This window comes from Dermacentor silvarum, chromosome 3 (assembly GCF_013339745.2).
Source record: "Dermacentor silvarum isolate Dsil-2018 chromosome 3, BIME_Dsil_1.4, whole genome shotgun sequence".
NCBI classification, from domain to species: domain Eukaryota; kingdom Metazoa; phylum Arthropoda; class Arachnida; order Ixodida; family Ixodidae; genus Dermacentor; species Dermacentor silvarum.
The window spans coordinates 66,818,678-66,841,632 of record NC_051156.1 but is presented as its reverse complement, the minus strand read 5'-3'; positions in this window follow the sequence as shown (position 1 = coordinate 66,841,632).

Here is a 22,955-nt window from a genome sequence, read left to right as displayed (position 1 = left end):
TATTGTAACATTCAAGTGCAGCTAAATGGAATACGTACAGTGCACAACATATCTACTTCTTCATTTTCCACAACATATGAGCTACAGCGCGCCATGAGCTGCGCATCTCTCACTCGCCTAAAGCCGTGCAACCGACAGCACTCACGTTTCCTTACCCAAAGATGATATGACGGGCAGCGACAGCTGCGGAAAGCTGACCCGATCGTATGGCCGAATAACGTAGCGCTTGCAAGGCCACCTCGGCCGCGATAGGTGAATGAACTGGTTTGGTACTGCGCTACACAAGGTATCAAAGCGGAGTGCACTTCTTTATGTAATTTGATCTGATGGAGTTTGAAAAAACGTAAGATTGTACAAAAGCTGTAGCTCCTGCAGAGAAAACCTCTTCCCATTGCCGCATTGAAATTTTTTTGCGAAAATTTATTCTAGCTATGCAATGTATATTCTGCCTAACCTGTAGCTCAGAACCAAGCTTGCGTTCGCAGGGACATAAGTGTTGCCAGAACATTGCAGCACGCTTGATGAGACCCTTAGCAGAGCCCTAACGGTAAAAAAAAACTTCGTACGTGCGTCCTACGCTAGCCCGTACGTATATCGTTCACGATGGTGCCGGACAGCTATTGTGCACACTGGGCTGTCGGCTTCATTGACGGGGTGTATACGTTCACCGCGTTTTCTATCGCTTTTCCCATCATTTATCTCGCTAAGCTAATCTGTGGGCAACCCACAATTGATTCCGGTATTGGGACGCGAGTAAAGATTGGATGCTTGCCCCGGTCATCGCCGTTAGTTGCTCTTCGTCCCTGCAGCATACAAAGTATAATTTTGCATGCTTGACGCACATCACAATGTAATTATGAGGCATGCCATAGTCTTCAGATTTAATTTTGGCCACCTGGGTTTCTTTAACGTGCGCCCAAAGCATAACACACAGGCGTTTTTTGCATTTGGCACCCCGAGAAATGCGGCCGCTGAGGCCGGGATTTGATCTCACCGCCTCGGGCTTATCAGCACTTTGCAGTGCCATGCAGAGAGCGAAGAGCTGAAGACCCATGTTTGTCCTAAGCGGCAGCCATGGCGTCAAAATGCTTCAATCAACACCGGATCAGCCAAGAGCGGAGCTTCAGTACTGCTGTCGGTGCAGGCAGTCTGAGAAGGTTTGGCAAGACCGCTAATATAGAGGTTGATGTGTGAGCTAACTTATGTGGCGAAGAAACAACGCCGGACGTGGAGGGCCGACATTAGTTACTTGGCATTTATTAGCTGGCTCGAGGTTACTGACTGGCCACCTCGGCAGGCGTTGTAGTCGAAGTGGGCTTTCGAATACCCAGCAGGTTCAGGCCTTCCTTGATTCCACTGTCGACAACCGCTATAATATTGTTGAAGAGGTCTGAGATGAAACCGGTCACTGGTCCCAGCTGGCTACTAGTGGATGCTGGAGCAGCGACTGCAGTGAAAACATAGTCATTTTTTAGCCAAACGAAAAGCATGACAATTTTTTTTACAATGTCAAAGTGACATCGAGGTTATTTGTGCCTGAAAGATGAAATCTCGCGGTACATACATAGTAGAAGCTATAGCTCGGAGTAAAGCTGCGCATAAGAGTAATAGAACAGCTTATTGAATAGCAAATCAGCCCAAGAAAAACATGTTTTTTTTCAGTCGGAATGTGCGTTAAATAGGTGTACTCCTAGATGGGAAATTACATAGAACGTGAAGTGGTTACAACAGCACTACACGTACGATAACGACTTCTCCCCAAATGCTAGGCTAGTAGGAGGTAAATATTCAGTAAGAAAACTGCATTTTTATTCGCTTACGTTCTTTTTTATCAGCTGCGCCACGTTGATTTTGTCGCGTGGTCTATCGGTCTATTGCACGACCCGAAATTCGCCTGTGTTTTGTTTGTATCCTTCAATAATTTTAAGTAGATGAGGCTTAGTACAAAAGAATCTCGGAACTTTATATTGGCGGCATTGTTACAAATCATCTGCGTGAATGCCAGTTTCAGGACAAACCTTCCTACTGCAACCTTGAATGAAGCATGAGAGCGACCATACAGTTGCAAAAAATATACAACTTCTTTCAGTGAGCTTCTGCGCTGTAATCTTCAAAAATAGTGCATTTGTCAACACGTTTGTGTCTCACAGGGCACAGCAGGACTCGTGGTGGATTCCTCTGAAGCTGAAGACTGTGTGCCCGCTGTTTTTCTAAATCTAGGCCCTTTGAAGCGGTGTAAGCGCTCCAGAGATATTTTTCTGCACCCGAACGACAGATGTGGTCACATACATGTACATGGCTGCTCCAAACAAGAAGTTAGCCGCGAACGTTAGCCGCGACGAAGAGAGAGAATGGCCTGAATATAGACATGATGGCTGACGTCATAACGTAGTACTACTGTTTATTGTGTGCGGTGTATGTATACTGCGTCATATGTTTTTCAGTGTGGACATTATAGTTCTCATGTGGTGGGTAGATTTCGTGACCGGGGCAAATCAACGTGGCGGTGTGCGCAGCCTGACTGCAATGCCTCTTCCGGAAGCGGTGAGCACTGACGCAATTGTTTCCTCCATATAGACTAGAACGAAGCTCACTTCTGACGACATAATCGTGAACCGAAAAGTCAAGCCGAATATAAAGCTTGAGGATTATGTGAACCTTCTTTTGATGCAAAGTAAAAGTTGCGCCGAGTGTGCTACCACTGTTTCGCCAGGCAGTGATGCCAACCTGCTCACTAATTTAGCTGAGAAGCAACGGGAACAGAATAGACAACTAAATGAGTCATTGCTTTGTTTGTAAGCGTGACGGAAAAGGGCTAAACAAGCCGAAGTTCAAGCACGCGAAGTCAGGACTGTTTCATGGAGAGTCCAGCAGTACAGATTCCTAGCTATCCTTTCATGATTGTTTGGGAAATGAAAACTACTGCCACACTGGTGACAAAAAAACGTGAGAACCTTGCGACTTTTGTTGTCAGTAATAGCCAAGAATTTGTATGAACTACGTGTTCAAGCTGACGGCAATAGGCTATGGAAGGAGTGGAAGGAAAGCTTTTTCAGCTCTTTGGTGAGAAGAAGGTGTTGCTATGAGATAGAGTTATCACATTAAGTCCACATCTGGACCTGCACTCAGCCACCTTTACGAGAAAAGGAGATTCCTATTGCTAGATGACTCAGCAATGCCCCAGGTGGTAGCCTAGCTACCACCTGACGACACGAAGAGAAGCTGTTCATTTGTCTCATGCAATCCTTTTGTACATACCTGTTCCAGTTTATGACAAAGAAACAACGCTTAAGTTGAGAGTGGAGCAAGCATCCCGATCACAAACGCCAGCTTTGTCGGGACTAACAGTATACAACAGTGATGGCCCGTACAAGTACACGGATACGACGGAAGGCGAGACGTTCTCGATAATTGGACATGCGTAACTATTTCGTATTTTGAAAGGAAAAAATTTGAAGGACACTTTGTAAATTCCAAGGTGTGTTCGGCGAAAGCCTGTGGCCATTCGACTGACTATGCCATGTCTTTTTTGTGATTGCTGAGAGAGTGTGAGGGAGTGAGGCCACAGCTGGCACGGTTCCAGGGCACGGACGGACGGGCGGTTGGACGCCGCCCCTTTGCCGTCACGTGATTGCTGAGAGAGTGTAAGGGGGAGAGGCCACAGCTGCGGCGGCGCAACTGCTGCTATGCGCCACTGTACCATCACGTGATCGCTGAGAGAGTGCGAGGGGGAGAGGCCACAGCTGGCACTGTTCCAGGGCACGGAGGGACGGACGGTCGGACGCCGCGAGTATGACCCATTAAAGGCTTTCGCCTTAAAATTACCATTCAACCGAATGCAGCACGAAGTTACAAAGGATACCTTTACGGGTTTCTCAACCAGAAACCTTCTCAGTTGAGGAAAAATTTGTCCTGGTCCGGGGCCATGGCTATATTAAGCCTCTGCAACAGTGTTGAAGCACAAGTACTAGCACTCTAGAGAGCAGGTTAAGCATGGGTCCATTTCACGTGCGGCCGTTGGGGAGCCAGCGGCAGCCATTGTCAGGGGGAAATTTTAAGGTGTTTTACCCACGAATGAACCCTGCGCAAACTACGACGTCAAGATTTTTGTGCCGGCGCTTGCGGAGATTGTCATCGCGTAAGGATGTCTACTAAGGCGAAAATGTGAGCCATGATGTGAGCCATTACGTGAGCCATGAAATTGTACACACCATGTGCAATTTCTATACAACCTTCGGGATGTTCCGCTGCTCTGGGTCGATGAAATAAATGATCTTGTCGCGTATTTTGAGAAAACGTTAAGGTTCTCTTCGCACGTTAAATATGCGAAGCAACTTACCCTTCGCGCTCTTGGTGTTGTGTGTATCAAATAGCATTAGTTCCGATTCCTGTCCGATCACAGCCTGTCCGAAATTGTACTTCCCTGTGTGCCTTCCAGTACTAGAATATGTATCTGTAGTTTGGTGCGGAACGTGCAAATCTAATTCGGTCCTCATTGAATGCGTTAAAATTAAGTGAATATCTATTTTCAAGCACCGCTTCTGCTGTTATAGCGACTGTACTACAGCTCTCGCAAATATACCTCAACTCACACCTATAAACTCAAGATGTTTTAAGTCATACCTTTCTTTCCTGCATACGGTGGTCCACTACATTATATATTGCCCCAATCTTCTTAATCACGTGCAATTTTCTATGCCGCAAAAGTATACGAGGCAGCATTCCACATTTTCTGCCCGGTCTTATTCGATAAAGACTGTCCAGTGGCTCGACTCCGAAAAACATGTAATAAGTATTCTGCCTCTGTTTACATATTTCAGATATAAATTCCAGTGTTTTGTTCATATGTAAATGTTCATGCTGTATGATGAACACACTTATTCCTCCACCTCCTCGTTATCTGTTTCCCAATTTGTTTCTACATCTTGCATTGTTTTCTCAACAACATATGTCTTGTTTCTACATTTTCTCTTGCGTAATACATTTAAGTGCACCAGTAGGAAGGCTCTGTAGCAGTTCCTGGGAACTATTGTAATAAACATTTGAATGTTTGAGTAGTAGTAGTAGTAGTAGTAGTAGTAGTAGTAGTAGTAGTAGTAGTAGTAGTAGTAGTAGTAGTAGTAGTGGTGGTGGTGGTGGTTAATTTGGTAGGTGGGTTGCTGCGAAAACGAATTATTCAAAAGAGAAATTCCGAACACGTTGCCTACACTTTGAATGAACACAATAAAATAGGAGCTGGTATCTTAATCACCACATAACTAAATCTCAAAATACATTTTTATGGATGTAGATCGACGTTTTCCATTTGCATAGTAACGAATGCTCACCTTACATTCAAATCTTTCTAGACACGGGGATTTTTCAGTTAATCTGCAATTTTTAAGTCTTTTTTTGCGATATAGCTGATATGCGTTTCAACATTTAGTAGAGCATTTCGCGTATGCTGCTCTCGCCAATCACATTTTACTGAAGGGGCGGTTGGCGTCTGTCAGAGTGCTCCGAGGGGCTGCATTTTTTTTTTACCCACACCTTCATCTTTTGATCGAATAAAATGGTATTATTTTGTGTTTGCTTGCTTGCTTTCCATTCCCTTGCACCCCAGCCTTTCAGCGCCACCTTAGATTTATTAACGTGCCACCTACGGTCCCGATGCAGTTACACAAAACATCGCCTGTCACTGGTTGGTTAAACTGGGACATTCAAACAGAACATGCCGAAGCTTGCTTTGTCTCTTTTCCCCTCCCATACACTTTGCACGTGCCGGCTGCTGCCTTGTATGAAGGACTGGTTACTGGTCCATAGCAAACCAGTAGCCAGCAGTCACAAAGTGGGCAGTGTTGCCATTTTTCTTGCGGCGTGTTGATAAAGTGCAACAAAAAAGTCGCAAACTTTTCGCTAAATCTTATTAAAGCTCGCTAAACTGGTCGCTTGAACTATCGAGCGCATTTCCCATAACGCTGACATTTTGCTAACCTGACGTAAATCATCTGACGAGACGTTTCAGGTCTGTTTATTGCTCGTACAGATAAGGGATAAGCACTGAATTCACCAGCAAACTGTTGAAAGCATCTAATTTACTGATATATAATAATAGAAAATTAATAATAATAATAGCATCGGTTTATTTTGATTGATCGAAGACAAACCGAGTAAGGGAGTGTGATGTGTGGTGCGCGACGGTGATATTTGTGGTGTGCGACAATGTGCGGTACATTCAAACAAGAAGCAGACGACAAGGAGAGCATGCGCCGCTCTACCGTGCCGCGCCGAAAACGACGACGCCGAAGACCGTCCGGCGCGTGAACACGCGGCACAAGAAAAATACCAAAAGAAAGCGAATCCAATCACAAAGGAACACGGAGCCTCGAGCAGCCAATGAGAAGTCGACGAATCGACCAGAGCAGCAGAAAAACGAGCCGCGCTGGCAGTAGGGGGAGGAGTTCCAAAAGCGGCACCAGGACAAGGTCGGGGCGCTGAGCCGTGCTCCCTCAAGGGCTGCAGAAGATAGCGCCAACCTTTCCCTTTCCCTCAAGAACCACTTACCACCACCGGATCGGGAGTTGAGACGGCCGTCGGGTTCCGGACCCGAGCCACCAGGACTTCACCCGGCCGGGGCCTCCTGCCAACCCATTCCTGGGCGCCGCCACTCCATCCGTTCGAGAACTGCTGCCCGAGGCCGGCAAGCGTCTGCGCCCGTGGGCAGAACAGCTGTCGGGCTACGGGCCCGAGCTCCACGACCAGCTGCCCGGCCAGAACGCCGCCGCCCTCAACCCCTGCTGCCAAGCCGCCTGCCTTCCCGGGCATCGCCACCCTGCCCGATAGTCAACTGCTGCTGCCCGAGGCCGGTGAGCGTCTGCGTCCGTGGGCAGAACGTGAGCTGACGGGCTACGAGCCCGAGTGCCACGATCAGCTGCCCGACCAGAACGTCACCACCGTCGGTCCGTGCTGCCGAGCTGCCTGTCTTCTTCCTCTGAGCCAGAGCTGCCACGCTCTGGTAGCCGGTCCGATACAGCGACCTTTGGTGAGACCAACAACGCTTCTCTCGTCGTCTCCGCTTCGCCGCGTCGAGACTGTAGTGCATACGCACACCCGCAGCCTGCCCGAACTTGCCTCATAACATTAGCGTTCCAGCTACGTGTTTTCATGTTATCTTTGTGTGTTTGTTTTTATGGGTTAATTTTCGTTTCTAGTTTCATTAAAAGTTTGTGTGTGTGTTTCTCGACAAACGGCTTTGTCCTCGATTGGGTTCTGGGAGGCTCCGCCTCAGAGAACCGCCAGAAATATTAGAAAAAAGAACCTGCGCATCACAGGGAGGCAAAAAGCGGTACACGTCCTGACTAAGGCATTCGCTTTGTGCACAACTACAACCACAACATAAATAACTCATGGCTGACTGACAAGCCGCACCATGGTCTTCAACGGCGTTAGCGAAAACGGTAATGCGTGCTGAAGCCAAAGCTATGATTCTAAAAGGGAACAAATATATACTTATAGGTGAATAAAAATACAAAGGGAAAATGAGCCTATTGTCAAAGGAAATCAGTACAGCAGAACCGAATGAAAAGCATGCATGAACAAAACACAAGGAAATTACAAGACTGTACTTATAAAATAGTACGCATAGAAAGGTCAAGCATGATCGGTGCACTAAAGAGCTATCAACCTGGCAAAAATGAATACTGAAGAAGATTAAAGGAATATCTCGAATAGTAGTATAAGCTTACCAGAGAAAAAAATGAGTTCACAGTAACGTCTGGACAGAAAATGAAGAACTGAGAATTAAAAAAAATCATACTTTTAACTAGGTTGTCATGTTTACGTTTCTTAAACTTACTCAGTAACCGATGAGGACAGCTTAAATTTTACGTTTACTTTCACACTGTACAGTTACAAATACTGCACAAAAGAGAAGAGAACGAGTAATCCCATTTTCCCAGCACAAAAATGCACTTGGTCCACATTATCCCTTGACGCTCGCGATAGGAGAACTAATCCCTGCGGCACACGCTTGGTCGCAAGCTGCCAATGCAGCGATGACATCTAAGTGAAATTTATTCCAGTCAAATGCAATCTGTCAAAACCTCAGGTTGAATTTTTCACATTTGATAATATTCTTAAACATGGATTGACGCAGAAAAGTACATTACGTCGCAGTCTATCTCGAAGAGACGCACCCCTGCCATGAAAGTCTGTGAGTTTCTTTTTAGGGATGACGATTTGCGCTATTCTTTTTTTTTGTGCCATCTATAGCGGAATTGAATTCTTCGCCTGATAGTGTTAGTATCGAAAATAACGAAAAATTTTTATTTACTTTTACTTATAGACGATTGGTTTGTGTTTTTTTATTATGTTACCCCCCGTTGTAATGTTCGCGAAGGCGAAGCAGGTATGTATGGAATAAGTAAATAAATAATTAAGTCACAGGCCAGCGCAACCCACGCAGCACAGTCACAGCCTAAGTTGGGGGAGTGGCTCCACAGGAGCTTAATTTTCTGCACCAAACCCTACAGGGTCTTGGCGGCGAAGTTTCTTCGGGTTTATTTATTTATTGTCCATGGCTCAAACACGAATATCCCTGGCTCCTACCCGCATATGCAATGCGGCTATGAGTCAGAGTAGTTTTAGCGTTACATCGCCGGCGCAGGCGATGTAACGCAGGCTTTTACAAGCTTGGCTTGAAAAAGGGACTGTCCTTTGTTAGTTCAGTATTCGGCTCGGACTACATCAGCCCACACGTCGTCAACTATTATTGAGTCGGAAATACGGCGCAATATATTCTGGTTTCCGCTATGAACAATTATGTACGAAGATACAGCTTCTCGATCGCACTTTTTGGGATTGTTATAGTAGGATGGTTAACCTGTTTTATTGAAAGTTTAGATAGAGGCTTGTAAAGAGCTATTCTTTCCAGCTTACTTCGATGTGTGCGTCAGTCACTTTGATAAAATGAATGCAGACCCTTAAAATTTAATGGCAAATATACCCGTGGAATTGCGGGTGATGAGCCCTAGCTAGTCCACATTGCGTATTTTTTTCAGTTCTTGAATTAGCTTTGAATTGGGCTGCCACATACGCATGAGTGAATGACAATTATTATTTAGTTTACTCACGGATGCAGGCAATCTGCATGGGATGTTCAAATGTTCGCGCATGCTTGCTGCTGATATCCTATTCTAGGCAGAGGCCGGGAATGTTCGAGTTAATAGGGAAGGCTTTAAAACCACTATTATGTGACTTTGGTCTGTGGGAAAACTTTTACCATCGATGTAACCCGAACCGTTTCGGTATTTCAGTGCAAAATATAGAGATACGTTATTTCGAGGCATTTCTCTTGTCTAAATATATAGAATGTCCTCGCTCATATGTACACCGAGTATTGCGTAACCGTCCTATTCACTTTAGAGACCACAATGCAAAGTATACTTTCACATTAACAAGTCTAACAGATGGTCGGACGATGCACTCGCGACTAATTCATTATAAGAAGGCAAGCTGAATATAATACCTGTGGTGCACATGCGCGCACAGACAAGAAAATGAAATCCAAACACAGATGGATATGTCACAAGCAATACTAGCCGAGCTTCACAAAGTAAAGCTTGTTATCATGTGGCAGAATAAATGTCTCAAGTATAGAACTCGCCTTGAAGATGCTTTTACATCAATATGTCCCATTCATGTGGCTTTAGAAAGAAACCAACCTCCTCATAAACGTTACCTTTAGCATTCTCGATGCTGTTATCATGATTTCTTACAAATTCTTTATGCCACTGGGTAGCTGAAATGGCCCAAAATCACGCGCCTCTGTGGAATACTCCCGGCCGCAAAACCCAAGGAAATAAAATTGGCCGCTTATGTGCTTGCTTCGCTGCAAATGACGTCGAAAGACGTCATTTTTCTTGTCTCCTGCCGCCCCTAATACGCAACACCCTTTCTTCATCCCCCTCCCACCCCTCAAGCTCTTCCCCTCTACTCTGCAGGGCAATGGAGGTTTCGCTGAATTCAATTCAAATTTTCCGTGTTCGCCTGCTCTCGTGCCATCTGTTGGGACCCCTTATTACTGTTCGCTTAAAGCCGGCTTCAATGGTCTTGTCTTTAACGCGTAGCGTCTCTTCGACACCATTTCTAACGCGTTGACTTTCCATTTACTAACCTAAAAACCAGTCCCATGTGTATTCTTAATTAAATGAACGCTGCGGATCACGGTTTTGTGCATATATTTTGCTTCAAATAGGCCTGAGGCTGCCTTTGCGCTGTATGATGTTGACGTGTATGACCCCGTGCCACCAGTGGTAGTAGCTTGGTTGGTTTTGGCCAGGCGGTTGAATCGAGTGACAGACAAACAGACAAAGTTTCTTCGCGTTTAGATAGCCCAAGAAAGACTATCGTCTTTAAAAGTGTGCCGTGCGCAGCGCGTGCAGCCCGTGCGTGCCAATAATCAAGGAACAAAGCACCGCATGTCGCTACTTTCAAATTATCAAGGGGTTTTATTTTGCCGAAGGGTGCCTGAATGCACTGTTCCTTGCCCTCGCTGGTAGAGGGAGAGCATGCAGGCACCCTATTTCGTCGCCGCTATACTCAACCTTTATCTGTGGCTTTGCCCTCTTGGCTTCTCCGTTCTATAGCTTCCAGCGCCTTAGCGGAGCCGAAAGACAGAGAAAGCCGGGTATTCGTTCGACAACTCCACGTATATTTGAAGGATTCGAAAAATATTTGCGGCCATGAGATTCATGAGACGACGTCTTTTAATAGTGAGGCCATTCTATGATTACCTAGAAGAGTCTTCCAGGGCCACTTTAATTCAAAAATAAGGTGGTTTTATGAAGAACAACAAAACGTCAATTTTATTTCCACAATGCGAAGACTACCGTTGAGAAGGCAACCGTTGCTTCGAACTCACTGCAACAAATATGTGCGCCCATTGTTGACAACTGTTTGTCGAGCATGTCGCTAAACTGACACAAATAAGTCACTAAATTTTCTCTAAATCTTGCTATGAAGTGATAAAACTACTGCGTAAATGTTGGTTGTTTCATTACAATCATGGAGGCCGCGCGTCGTGCATTGCGATTTGGCCGCTTACATGTGGCTGTTAAACAATATGTGCCGTTCCCAAAATGCAATTTTCGAAGCAACTTTCTTGACTACGAAGTCGCCAAAAATTTCGGCAATTTTTCAGTCATGTCGCTGAAAGAGTCGCCCGTCGCAAATTAGAAGAACTGGTCACTAAACGGACAAAATGTCGCTATATCTAGAGCCCAGGTACAAAAAAGCACCTTAAAATCCGTGACCGCACTAAATTGCAAACGATCAACTGGTCGTGCACATAATGCAAATTAAACTCCACGGCGAAATCTGGGGCACAAAGAATACGGAAGTTAAAACCGAAACAAAATGAGGGTTAAGTGGGTGTGGGCAAATCACGGACAACGAAGAAGCGTCGCGCGGAGCAGGAACGTCTTCGATGCACAGCGAAGAGTGGTTTACAAGGTGAACGATGCTAGCTCGTGCAGCGGCTTTGGTTAGTGGCGATGAGCACGGAGGAGAGTAGCAAGCTTTTAGCCAAGTAACGGGAAGAGCAGCGTCGATACGCATGGAAGAATGGCTTGAAACGCGAAGCCTATCAGTGTCGATACGCAGTCATGCGACAGCAGCGGAACCGCATCATATCGCTTATGGTTGCAAACAAGTGCATTGAGAAATAGTACAGTGTTTTAGCTTCTCAGTATATGTAACTGCCGTTCACGGAATGCTAGCTCACCGTGGCATAAACGTGAGATGATGATGATAATGATAATTTATTGGTGTCCTGTTCGAAACAGGGCGGTGAGAAATAATCCGTTAGCCTGGTGGAGGAAATCAGTTATGCTATACAAGCATTTCATTTTACCCTTTCGTAAACATCTTCTTATTGTTTTTTTCCCTTGTTAAAACTTCTATATCTACCTTGTTCTGCTATCTATGCCTGAAATGAATCCGGTAGGATCAAATATTCCATTCATTTTTTTCACCAATATTCCAAACGTGCCTTGCTAATGTGGACTGCTGACCGGTTGATGCTTCCGTCCAGTTTAAATCCAAGCACTTCTGAAGGTGTACGTTACCTATGGGTCTTACTGGGTGAATACCTTCGCATTCCATTATGATGTGTTGAGTGGTCTCCGAATTTCAGCTGCATCTTGTTTTCAATATTTGCTCCAGCATGTTCCTGGCCTGAAGCAACCAGCTCGAGTCTCGAATAGCAACCTTTGCGTAATTGCACATATTTTCACTTCTAATTTCTTCCTTGCCCTTTTTGTAAATATTCAGGTTATTTTTGGTTTCCATTCTTTGCATCCAATTCACTGTCTCTGCTTCTTTCACATTTTTAATCTAAGTATAATAATTGACAAGTTAATTAATGAAGGCTACTAATTTAATTATGCGGAATGCAAGAAAGAATCTTATTATCTCCCAGCGACGGCAAACAAAGTTACCTTGGTTCTGTCCACCAACGTTGCATTTGCATGTTTTTAAAGTTTGGCCCAAGTTAAGTGAAACACCCTGCATAGCTTGACTAGGGGTATGACTTGCTGTTGTATTTATACCACGTAATTACTACACTCTACGTGTGTGACTGCGTTGCCACACATATTCGCAAGTCTCTCTGTAAACCTCTTACATTGCCCGCTATTAGCACTATGTCGTCAGCATACATAAGTCCAGGGACCTTCTGTTGCACCCTTTGCCCATTATGCATGTACGATAAATGAAACGTAATTGACTGCTTCCCACTCGTCTTTTTATGCCCTAAAGAGCCACCTCACCAGGCCGTATAGCTAATTGAGGTTATACGGCGGACGTTGTTACGTGCCCGATAGGATAAATTCTACCGCATCATCTTAGGAGGCGACCTTCACTGCCAACATCGACACTGTCGTCGCTTGCCTCGTCTAGCCTCCGCGATAGAAATTTCTTCCCTACGTCACGTAGACGTCAGAGTCTCGGCCTTCTTTTCTTTTTCATGCGTGTTTTGTAGCGCGGCGTACTTCCGGTGACGGCCTTGCGCGTGAGCCCGCCAGCTGTTGCGTTCGTGTCGTTTCGTTCGGTGCACGAAAACACATGCGCTGTTGTCTGGCTGCTTCTGCGAATGAGTCCCTGTGCGCGCGCACGTTTGGATAGGCAGACCCGGCTCATGGATCCTTACCGCGATAAACCGCGTCGTTGTACCACTGGAACCACCGTCAGCGACGATGCCCCTAACTAGCCATATGATAAATCAGTGCCTCATGAACAATGAGGGAGACGCCAGTGGGTGAAAGAGCACGATCGCGCTCTGGAAAACGGTAGAAAATGCCATAGTTTCGTTTTCTGCGTGTCCGACTGCAAGACGACGGAACAATCAGACGAAACGGAAGTACGTTTCTCTGGCTGCGGTACCAAGTAAAGCAGACACGCAGACATTCGGCTTGTGCGTCTTATTATCTCTCTAAACATTAAATCTTTGATCGAAGCAACAGATCAAGCAAAGAAATGATGTTGCCCTAAAATAATTAACGAAGTCACCTTTAACTACGACTGATGTCACAATGCTGCCATTTACGTAGGAGCACTGGTGCGAATGACTCCGGCTTTCCTGCTGGGAGCGCGGCGCCCGTCGAGGCGATGGTAGAGTGGAGCTTGGTTTGAAGTTTCAGCTCTTCGCGGCGCGTAGTCGTCTGATACTTTGCAGAGACGATGGCTACCGCGCATAGTATGCACTAGAGCACTACACGGGCCAATTTTTTCAGCCCGGTGCCCGGCACGGGCCCCTTTTTACGTTGGGCTGCCCGCCCGAGCCCGACCAAAAGTTTTATGGCGAGACCCGGGCCCGGCCGGGGCCCGCAAATAATCTACGTTACCCGGCCGGCCCGGCCCGCCACCCCTTTACCTTCGGACCGAGCCCGGCCCGAGCCCGGCTCGAAACCGGCCCGAACCCGGCTCGAGACCGAAAAAAAACATGTTTTTCAGAGTCGAGACGCTCGAGGTTAACTTGATGCACATTAAATGCACACCACCAGAAAGTCCGAGCCCGGCCCGGGCCCGCGTCTAAAACCCGAGCCAGGCCCGGGCCCAGGTCACAAAGCACATGCCGTGCCCGAGCCCATGAAAAAACTGTCCTACCCGGGCCGGCCCATGGGCCGGGCCGGGCCGGGCCCGGGCTTTCGGGTAAGCCCAAGCCCGTGCAGTGCTCTAGTATGCACCACGCCTCTCCGCTCAAAATGTCCAGACCTGGTAAAAGGCCCTTTAACATAAAGCGGCCGACTAAGGATGGATAGATGGATGCTAGGAGCGTCCCCTTTAAACGGGGCGGTGGGTTGCGCCACCAAGCTCGTTGTTATATTGCCTAATGTCCTACTTGTCATAAAAAACGAAGAATTGTAATCACTAACCTTTCTGAACCCCTAATGCGAACTTTGTTTTTCTGCGTTGTTTGACATTTACCTATTGATTATATTAACAACCAACCGGCTAATCGGTGGGCAATGTTATGTGATTCAAGGGCAGCCCTACAATGTCTTTTGTCAGCTCTTCGTCGCGGGTCCTGCGAACAACTCGTCTCGGAGATACGAGAAATGCACCACCATACGATCGCAAAAGGACACGACGTCGTGTTCCAGTGCCTACCGGGTCATTGCGGTATTTCCGGCAACGACATCGCCGAGGAAGCTGCTAGGAAAGCACACGAAGGAGCAAATCTTGTTTCTGTGCCTTTATCTAGGACTTACGCAGCCCAACACCTAAGGAAGCTAGTTCACAGTATGACATTGGAGAAGTGGCATACAACTGAATTCACCCAGCATCGGTTCCATTCTCTCGACCCATCTATGCAGCTGCGGCTGTTGCCTGGATTTCCTCGAAATGAGGAAACAATGCTGTACCGCTTGCTTGGGTGTTGCATTCACCAATTCTTACACGTGTTTGATTGGAATGGCTGATAGCGCCGAGTGCAATGCCTGCGGTGTCGATGAGACTATAGAACACCTACTATGCTACTGCCCATCATTTCAAAACGAAAGACATGACCTCTGCAACGTTCTCAATAGGCTAGATAGAAGACCGTTCACCTTGAGCAAGATCTTGGGACCATGGCCACGAATATCACAGCTGCAAAAGGCCACAAAAGCGCTGCTGCGATTTTTGAAAACTACTGGACTGAGTGACCGTCTATGATACAGGACTGATTGATCATCAGTGATAGAACAGAGATCTGTTGCAACGTCGGCGTTATCAACTGCGGACTTTCTATTCTTCTTTTAATCTCTCTCTCCCCTTTTGCTTTCCCCCAATGTAGGGTAGCCAACCAGGGCTCAGTCCTGGTAACCTCCCTACCTTTCATTAAATCATTTTCTCTCTCTCTACTTTTCTTCCTGCAATCGCCTTTTACTAATCTCTGTTGTGGACATGCTTGCTTTCTTCCTGATCTCGTTGAGCCCAAGGGATTCAAGGAGGCCAGAGGTGCCTAAATCGATCAGTGTGCAGATATCTTCTCATTCTCATAGAGCATGCTAAATCGCTTCGCTAGCTTTTCCGCAGCAAGCACATGCTTCTTCTTCCTTGTTGTATCTGGATTTTAAGTGAGCGTTCTAAGGCATCCTGATCTCGCTTCGAAAAGTAAAGAGCTTCCCTTTGAGTTATCGTAAATGGTTTCTTTCCTGATTTCATTTCTTACTCTTGGGTAGTAACTTATAGAAGGCGTCATTTCCGTTCCCGCCACCCATGGGATTGTCTCAGCCTCTCTGATTTTGCGCCTGACATTCTTTGTTGCCATGTTACTATACCGGTCGCGCACTTGCTGGTGAGCTTCCTAGTTCGTTTCCTCCACTATGAATCAATGTTCATCCTGTACAAATATCTGAACACTCTCCCAGCCCATTTACTTTCTTCCAAAGTGCTCAGTCGTTGTTCATTATCAATTTTACTCTGCGCTTTCGTCACTTCAAAACTTGTGCAGCCCATATCACCCTGCACAGCTTCGTTTGTAGTATTCCGGTGAGCGCACAATGTGAGGTGGCCCACTGACCCTTGCTTGCCATCGATCCTGATTGTACTTCGCACCTCAAGCAAACAACCGCATTTCTAAATGTAAGTACTGGAACCATTACACATTTCCCCTTATCCCGGTGCCCCTCGTACCTGTTGTTTCCCCATAGCGCTCTGCATTTTATTATGGCCGCATTTCTCTTCCGTTTTGCTGCTATTGTTTTCAAGCGAAGCTTGTATTGCCTCACACGTGTCGGCGTTCGGTGTTGGCGTACAAAAAAACCCAAGCCGCGCGAAAATAAAAATTGCTCGTCAGGATGCGGATACGAGCCACCGCCTCCGGGTTGCGAGACCACCACGCTCACCAATTCAGCCACTGTCGGTTCATTATACATGCGCTTTAAAGCGGGGTTTTATATTGTTACACTGCTCTGCACAATATCGAGGAAGAGGAGCACAAGCTGGAGGGCTCAAGAAGACGATGCTTCAGTGACTGACTAGTTGTGTCAATCATTGCCAATCGTGTAAATATTGTAAATATATTTTCCCGTCTTGCTTCTTCCCTCCGTCACATATTTGGTGAAGGTGCGGGGTACTGCTGCGCACGACGGAGCACCGAAGCGGACGTAGCCTGGCCACTAACAACATGACGACCGCTGGAGCCGGTGCTGGTACAGCCGCCATGCCGACAGGAGCAACCGCTACCCCAACGCCGACAGTCATCTTGTCCCAGCCCCGCGACCCAGGCATGTTTTCCGGGACCGACAATCTTGACGTCGATGAGTGGCTCCAGATGTATGAACTTGTCAGCGCCCATAACAAGTGGGATCCAACTGTTATGCTAGCAAACATAATGTTCTACCTGCAAGGCCCGGCACGGGTCTGGTTTCGAAACCACGATGAAGAATTGACTAGCTGGGAGCAATGCAAGCAAAAGCTCCGCGAGTTATTCGGCAAGACTGTTGGCCGTCAGCGAGCTGCGCAAAAGGAACTTGGGTTTGCGTCCAGATGTCAACTGAATCATACCTGACATACATCCAGGATGTTCTCGCCCTTTGCCGCAAGATTGACGAGTGGATGTCAGAAGAAGACAAAGTGAACCACGTACTGAAGGGTCTAGCGGACGACGCTTTTCATCTGCTCGTATACAAGAATTTTTCGACCATCGACGACGTCATTACTGAATGCCGACGCAAAAACTCGTCGCATCGAGCACCAATTCACGCGTCTTCCAAACACAGCTGCTACGTCGTCGTGCGAGGATCGTCACTCTCCGCATCAGCCGCCAACGTACGAGAGCATCGTTCGTGTCGTTCGGCGAGAGATCGAAGCCGCGGCACCGGTTGGCTTCCAGACCTATGCTACCGATTCTCGACCGACAATTTCCCTCGTGCAGTCTGTCGTACGCGAAGAGTTGGAGAACCTTGGCATTCATTCTGTCTGTTCCGTCAACCGATCGGATACCTACGCCTTTCCTAGAATGCCTGCTTCGCGACGCCAGTACCCCTCTCGGCCTTTTCGCAACCCAGCTGAATGGCGAACATCCGATGACAGGCCAATTTGCTGAACTTCCGACGCGTTGGCCACATTTCCCATCACTGCCGCAAGTACCTGGACGTCCTCGCAATATCAGTCTGCGTCCCCACCTTACCGCCGCCCACCAGGTACTCGGCCACCACCGGAAGATTCCACAGAGCCCTACTACTCTACTCAAGCGTCCGCATCGACACGGCAGAGTCGTTCACCCTACCACGACGTCCCCTGTCTAGCTCACCCTCTATTCGCCGTTCTCCGGCCCCCATGTACCGGCGCTCTACGGGAAACTGACGGGTGCAGCTCCGAGGGTTGACGCTGCTAGATCGACCCGGACTGCAATACCTCTACTGACCTTACCGACGGATAGGAATTTACTTGATGTGTATGTGGTTGGTGTCCCTGTTAGTGCTCTACTTGATACCGGTGCGCACATCTCTGTGATGAGCCACCAGCTTCGTCGACGGCTCACTAAAGTGCTGACTCCTGCGGCGTCCTATGTTGTGCGAGTCGCTGATGGAAGAACACTGGCCACAACAGGAATGTGTACCGCTCGTGTGGGCGTCGCTGGCACCCAAACATCTGTATTATTTACTGTTATTCAAGGGTGTCCCCATGACGTTATTCTAGGCCTTGATTTTTTATCCGCTCACTCCGCACTTATCGACTGCTCCGCTGGACTTGCTCAACTCGATTTGCCTTGCCCTGACCCACCCGAGGAAGTTCCCGGCAGACTGTGCTCCGCCGAGCACATTCGACTTCCCCCACAAGCCAGTACCTGCTTCCTCCTCTCCCCCGCTCCACCTGTGCCTGACGGTGACTATATTGTTTCTCCTCTCGCGGACGTCCTCCTTGCCCATACGTTGCTCTTCCGTACACCGTCGTCACTATTACCAACAACTCCCCCAGCCTTCCTCTCGTAAACTTCGGACTTGGGGACCACGTCCTCCCGCAAGGCATAGCCTTGGGTACGCTGTCCTCCTCCCAAGACTGCCAGTTATCCGCCTTGACTACTGATATTACGTCGTCTCCCGTTGACTCTTTATCTTCTTTGCCGGCTGTTTTTCGGGAGTTAACAAACATGATTGCTTCCGATCTTCCGCCACACCACGCCGCCCAGCTACGCCACCTGCTTGCTCGTTCAGCGACATTTTTGACCTCCATGGTCGCCCTTTAGGACAGACCTCTCCCACGACAAACCGTATTGACACCGGTGACGAACACCCTATTCACAGGCGACCATACCAGGTGTCTTTGCATGAACGACAAGTCATTCACACAGAGGTCGAAAATATGCTCTCTCGAGGTATCGTCGAACCGTCATCCAGTCCATGGGCGTCCCCTGTCGTTCTAGATAAAAAGAAGGACGACACCTGGCGCTTCTGCGTGGATTACCGGCACATCAACAAGATCACAAAGAAAGACGTTTATCCTCTGCCACGCATTGATGACGCCCTCGACGGCCTCCACGGTGCGAAGTACTTTTCTTCCATCGACCTTCGTTCTGGCTACTGGCAGATTGCCGTCGACGACTCGGGATCGCGAGAAGACTGCCTTTATAACGCCCGGCGGCTTATACCAGTTCAAAGTCATGCCCTTCGGCTTCTGTAGTACTCCAGCTACATTTGAACGCATGATGGACACACTCCTGCATGGCCTGAAGTGGTCCATCTGTCTTTGTTACTTAGACGACGTCATCGTTTTTGCTCCTACATTTGCCACGCACCTGGAGCGCTTCTCTCTCGTTCTTTCTGCTCTTCGCACTGCTGGCTTTCAACTTAATTCATCTAAATGCCACTTCGGCCGCCGCCAAATCGCTATCGTTGGTCACCTTGTTGACACATCTGGTGTGCGCCCTGACCCGGACAAAATTCGTGCCCTGCAGAAGTTTCCTGTACCAACCTGTACTAAAGATGTCCGGAGCTTCGTGGGTCTGTGTTCATACTTCCGCCGCTTCGTCCGCAATTTTGCGGAAGTCGCCCGTCCTCTTACTGCTCTTCTGAAGGCAGACGTTTCATTGTCTTTGGGTTCTGCGCAGGCAACCGCATTCTCGAAGCTAATTTCCCTTCTGACGTCTCCACCCATCCTGGTGCACTTCGACCCGTCCTCTCCTACAGAAGTCCGCACTGATGCCAATGGTCATGGAATCGGTGCCATTTTATGCCAACACCTGCGAGGTCTCGACCGCGTGATTGCATACGCCAGCCGTCTGCTTTCTCCCGCTGAGCGTAATTATTCCATCACTGAACTTGAGTGTCTTGCGCTTGTCTGGGCAGTGGCGATATTTCGCCCTTATCTATATGGTCGCCCATTTAAGGTCACCACCGACCACCATGCACTCTGCTGGCTTTCGTCCCTGAAAGACCCTACCGCTCGCCTAGGGCAATGGCCGCTACGCTTACAGAAATACTCGTACACAGTAGCCTACAAGTCCGGCCGATTACACCAAGATGCTGACTGCTTGTCCCGCCATCCAGTCGACCCTCCTAATGTTCCTGCGACCGATGCTTCTGTATTTTCGCTATCTGCTTTTGCTGACCTCGCTACCGAACAGCGCCGAGATCCAACCATACGTGCTATTACGGACAAGCTCACATCTGGGTCAAGCGATCCCTCCCTTCGCTTGTTAGTACTCTAGGACGGCATTCTACATCGGTACAGCATGCATCCTAGCGGACCTGAGATGCTGCTTGTCATTCCCCGGCATCTTCGTACCACTGTTCTGTCCCAGCTGCACGATGTACCAACTTCTGGTCAGCTTGGGGAATCTCACACGTACGACCGTGTCCGGCGACGATTCTTTTGGCGTGGTCTATACCGATCTGTCCGCCACTATGTCGCATCGTGTGAGTTATGTCAGCGCCCGAAGAAGCCGTCAGCGCTCCCTGCTGGTCGACTCCAACCTCTTGACGTTCCTGCCGAACCCTTCTCTCGCGTTGGTGTAGACCTCCTGGGACCATTCCCCACATCTACCTCCGGCAACAAGCGGATTGCCATCGCAAACGATTATACAACTCGGTTTGCGATCACCAGAGCCCTTCCAACCTCCTGTGCAACAGACATCGCCGACTTCCTGCTGCACATCATTCTTCACCACGGCGCTCCTCGTCAACTTCTTACCGACCGGGGTCGCTACTTCCTCTCTACAGTTGTGGACGACTTGCTCCGCTCCTGTTCTACTAAACACAAACTTACTACTGCATACCATCCGCAGACGAACGGTCTTACTGAGCGGCTTAATCGAACAATAACGGACATGCTTTCCATGTATGTGTCTCATGACCATCCTGACTGGGATACTGCTCTCCCTTTTGTCACATTAGCGTACAATTAATCGCGCCACGACACTGCGGGTGCTCGCCATTTTATTTGTTGTACGGCCGCGATCCCGTATTGCCTTATGACATAATACTGCCTACCCCTGAAGAGCCCGTGTCTGAGTATGCCCGCGCCATCATTGCCCGAGCCGAAGAAGCACGCTAAGTTGCTCACCATCGCCTTTGTGCTTCCCAGATCAAACAGAAAAGCCTTTATGACAGTCTTCACCATGACGCTGGCTATGCTCCCGGAGATATTGTCCTTCTATGGTCTCCGACCCGCCGCGTCGGCCTCTCTGAAAAACTAATGTCTCGCTACTCCTGTCCTTACGGGCTCCTTCGCCAGGTGACCGACGTCACCTATGAGATCTCTATGGTCACACCTACTACTTGCTCCCTCCAGACTTCCCATGACATCGTTTATGTCAGCCGCCTGAAACGTTACCAGTCGTCTTCTACCTAGGAAGCACCGGGACAGCGCTCCCATGCCGGGCGGACAAATGTTACACGGCTCTGCACAATATCGAGGAAGAGGAGCACGAACTGGAGGCCTGAAGAAGACGACACTTCAGTGACTGACTGGTTGTGTCAATCATTTCCAATCGTGTATATATTGTAAATCGTGTAAATCATTGCAATCGTGTAGAAGAAGCGGCGCCGCAGGCGGTCGTAAGTACGAGTGATGCCCAGATGTCCAGCAGTAGGAGCGTCGTGAAGTTGCTGGAGCACGGCCAGTCGAAGGTGCTTTGGAACGACTACGAGCAGCTCCGGCCCATCAGGACGAACACTACGACGGTATAAAGTTCCATCGCGCAAGGTGAACATCCGCAGAGACGGGTCATTAGGCGAGGAGCTTAGGCGTTCCATAAGTGTTCGAAGAACAGGATCTTGATGTTGCTCGTCGCCAATATGGAGAAAGCCGGAGAGAGAATACTGATGTCCGAGTCTGCATCGGTATCGTCCGGTTGATCCACAGGATTGCGGGACAGGCAGTCAGTGTCTTTATGCAGGCGCCCTGACTTATCCGTAATAGAAAATGTATATTCTTGTAGACGCAATGCCCAACGTGCAAGTCGTCCAGTTGGGTCCTTCAAAGAGGAGAGCCAGCAGAGGGCGTGATGATCGGTTACGACGCAGAAGCTCCGACCGAAAAGGTACGGCCGAAATTTCGCGACCGCCCATACGAGCGCGAGGCATTCCCTCTCAGTGATGGAGTAATTTCGCTCGGGCGTGGAAAGAAGGCGGCTGGCGTAAGCGATGACACGGTCGTGGCCCTGTTGACGTTGAGCGAGGATAGCGCCGATGCCATAACCACTCGCGTCAGTTCGTACTTCAGTAGGTGCAGAAGGGTCAAAGTGTGACAGAATCGGGGAGGTTGTAAGCCGCTCGATCAGGGTAGAGAAGGCTTGCTCCTGCAGTGGTCCCCAAGAGAAAGAGGCATCTTTCTTAAGAAGGTCAGTGAGAGGGCGAGCGATGTCGGCAAATTGCTTCACAAATGGTCGGAAATAAGAGCATAAGCCCAGAAAACTACGGACATCGTTTGTTGAACAAGGTACAGGAAAATTGCGCACAGCGTGGACTTTCTGTGGATCAGGTTGGATTCCGGCGGCGTTTACGAGATGGCCGAGCATGGTAATTTCACGGCGACCGAAATGGCACTTGGAGGAGTTTAGCTGAAGGCCAGCTCTGCGAAACACGGAGAGTATGGTCGTGAGGCGCCTCAGGTGGCTCTCAAAATTCGACGAAAAGACAATCACATCGTCGAGGTAACAGAGGCATGTAGACCACTCCAAGCCGCGCAGCAGAGAGTCCATCATGCGCTCGAATGTAGCTGGCGCATTGCATAATCCAAAGGGCATGACTTTAAATTGGTACAGACCGTCCGGTGTGACGAAGGCGGTTTTCTCGCGGTCCATCTCGTCGACGCTAATCTGCCAATACCCGGAGCGGAGGTCAATTGATGAAAAGTATTGGGATCCGTGAAGGCAGTCAAGAGCGTCGTCAATGCGAGGCAGGGGATAAACATCCTTCTTTGTTATCTTGTTGAGGTGACGCTAGTCAACGCAGAAGCGCCACGAGTTGTCTTTTTTCTTTACTAAGACA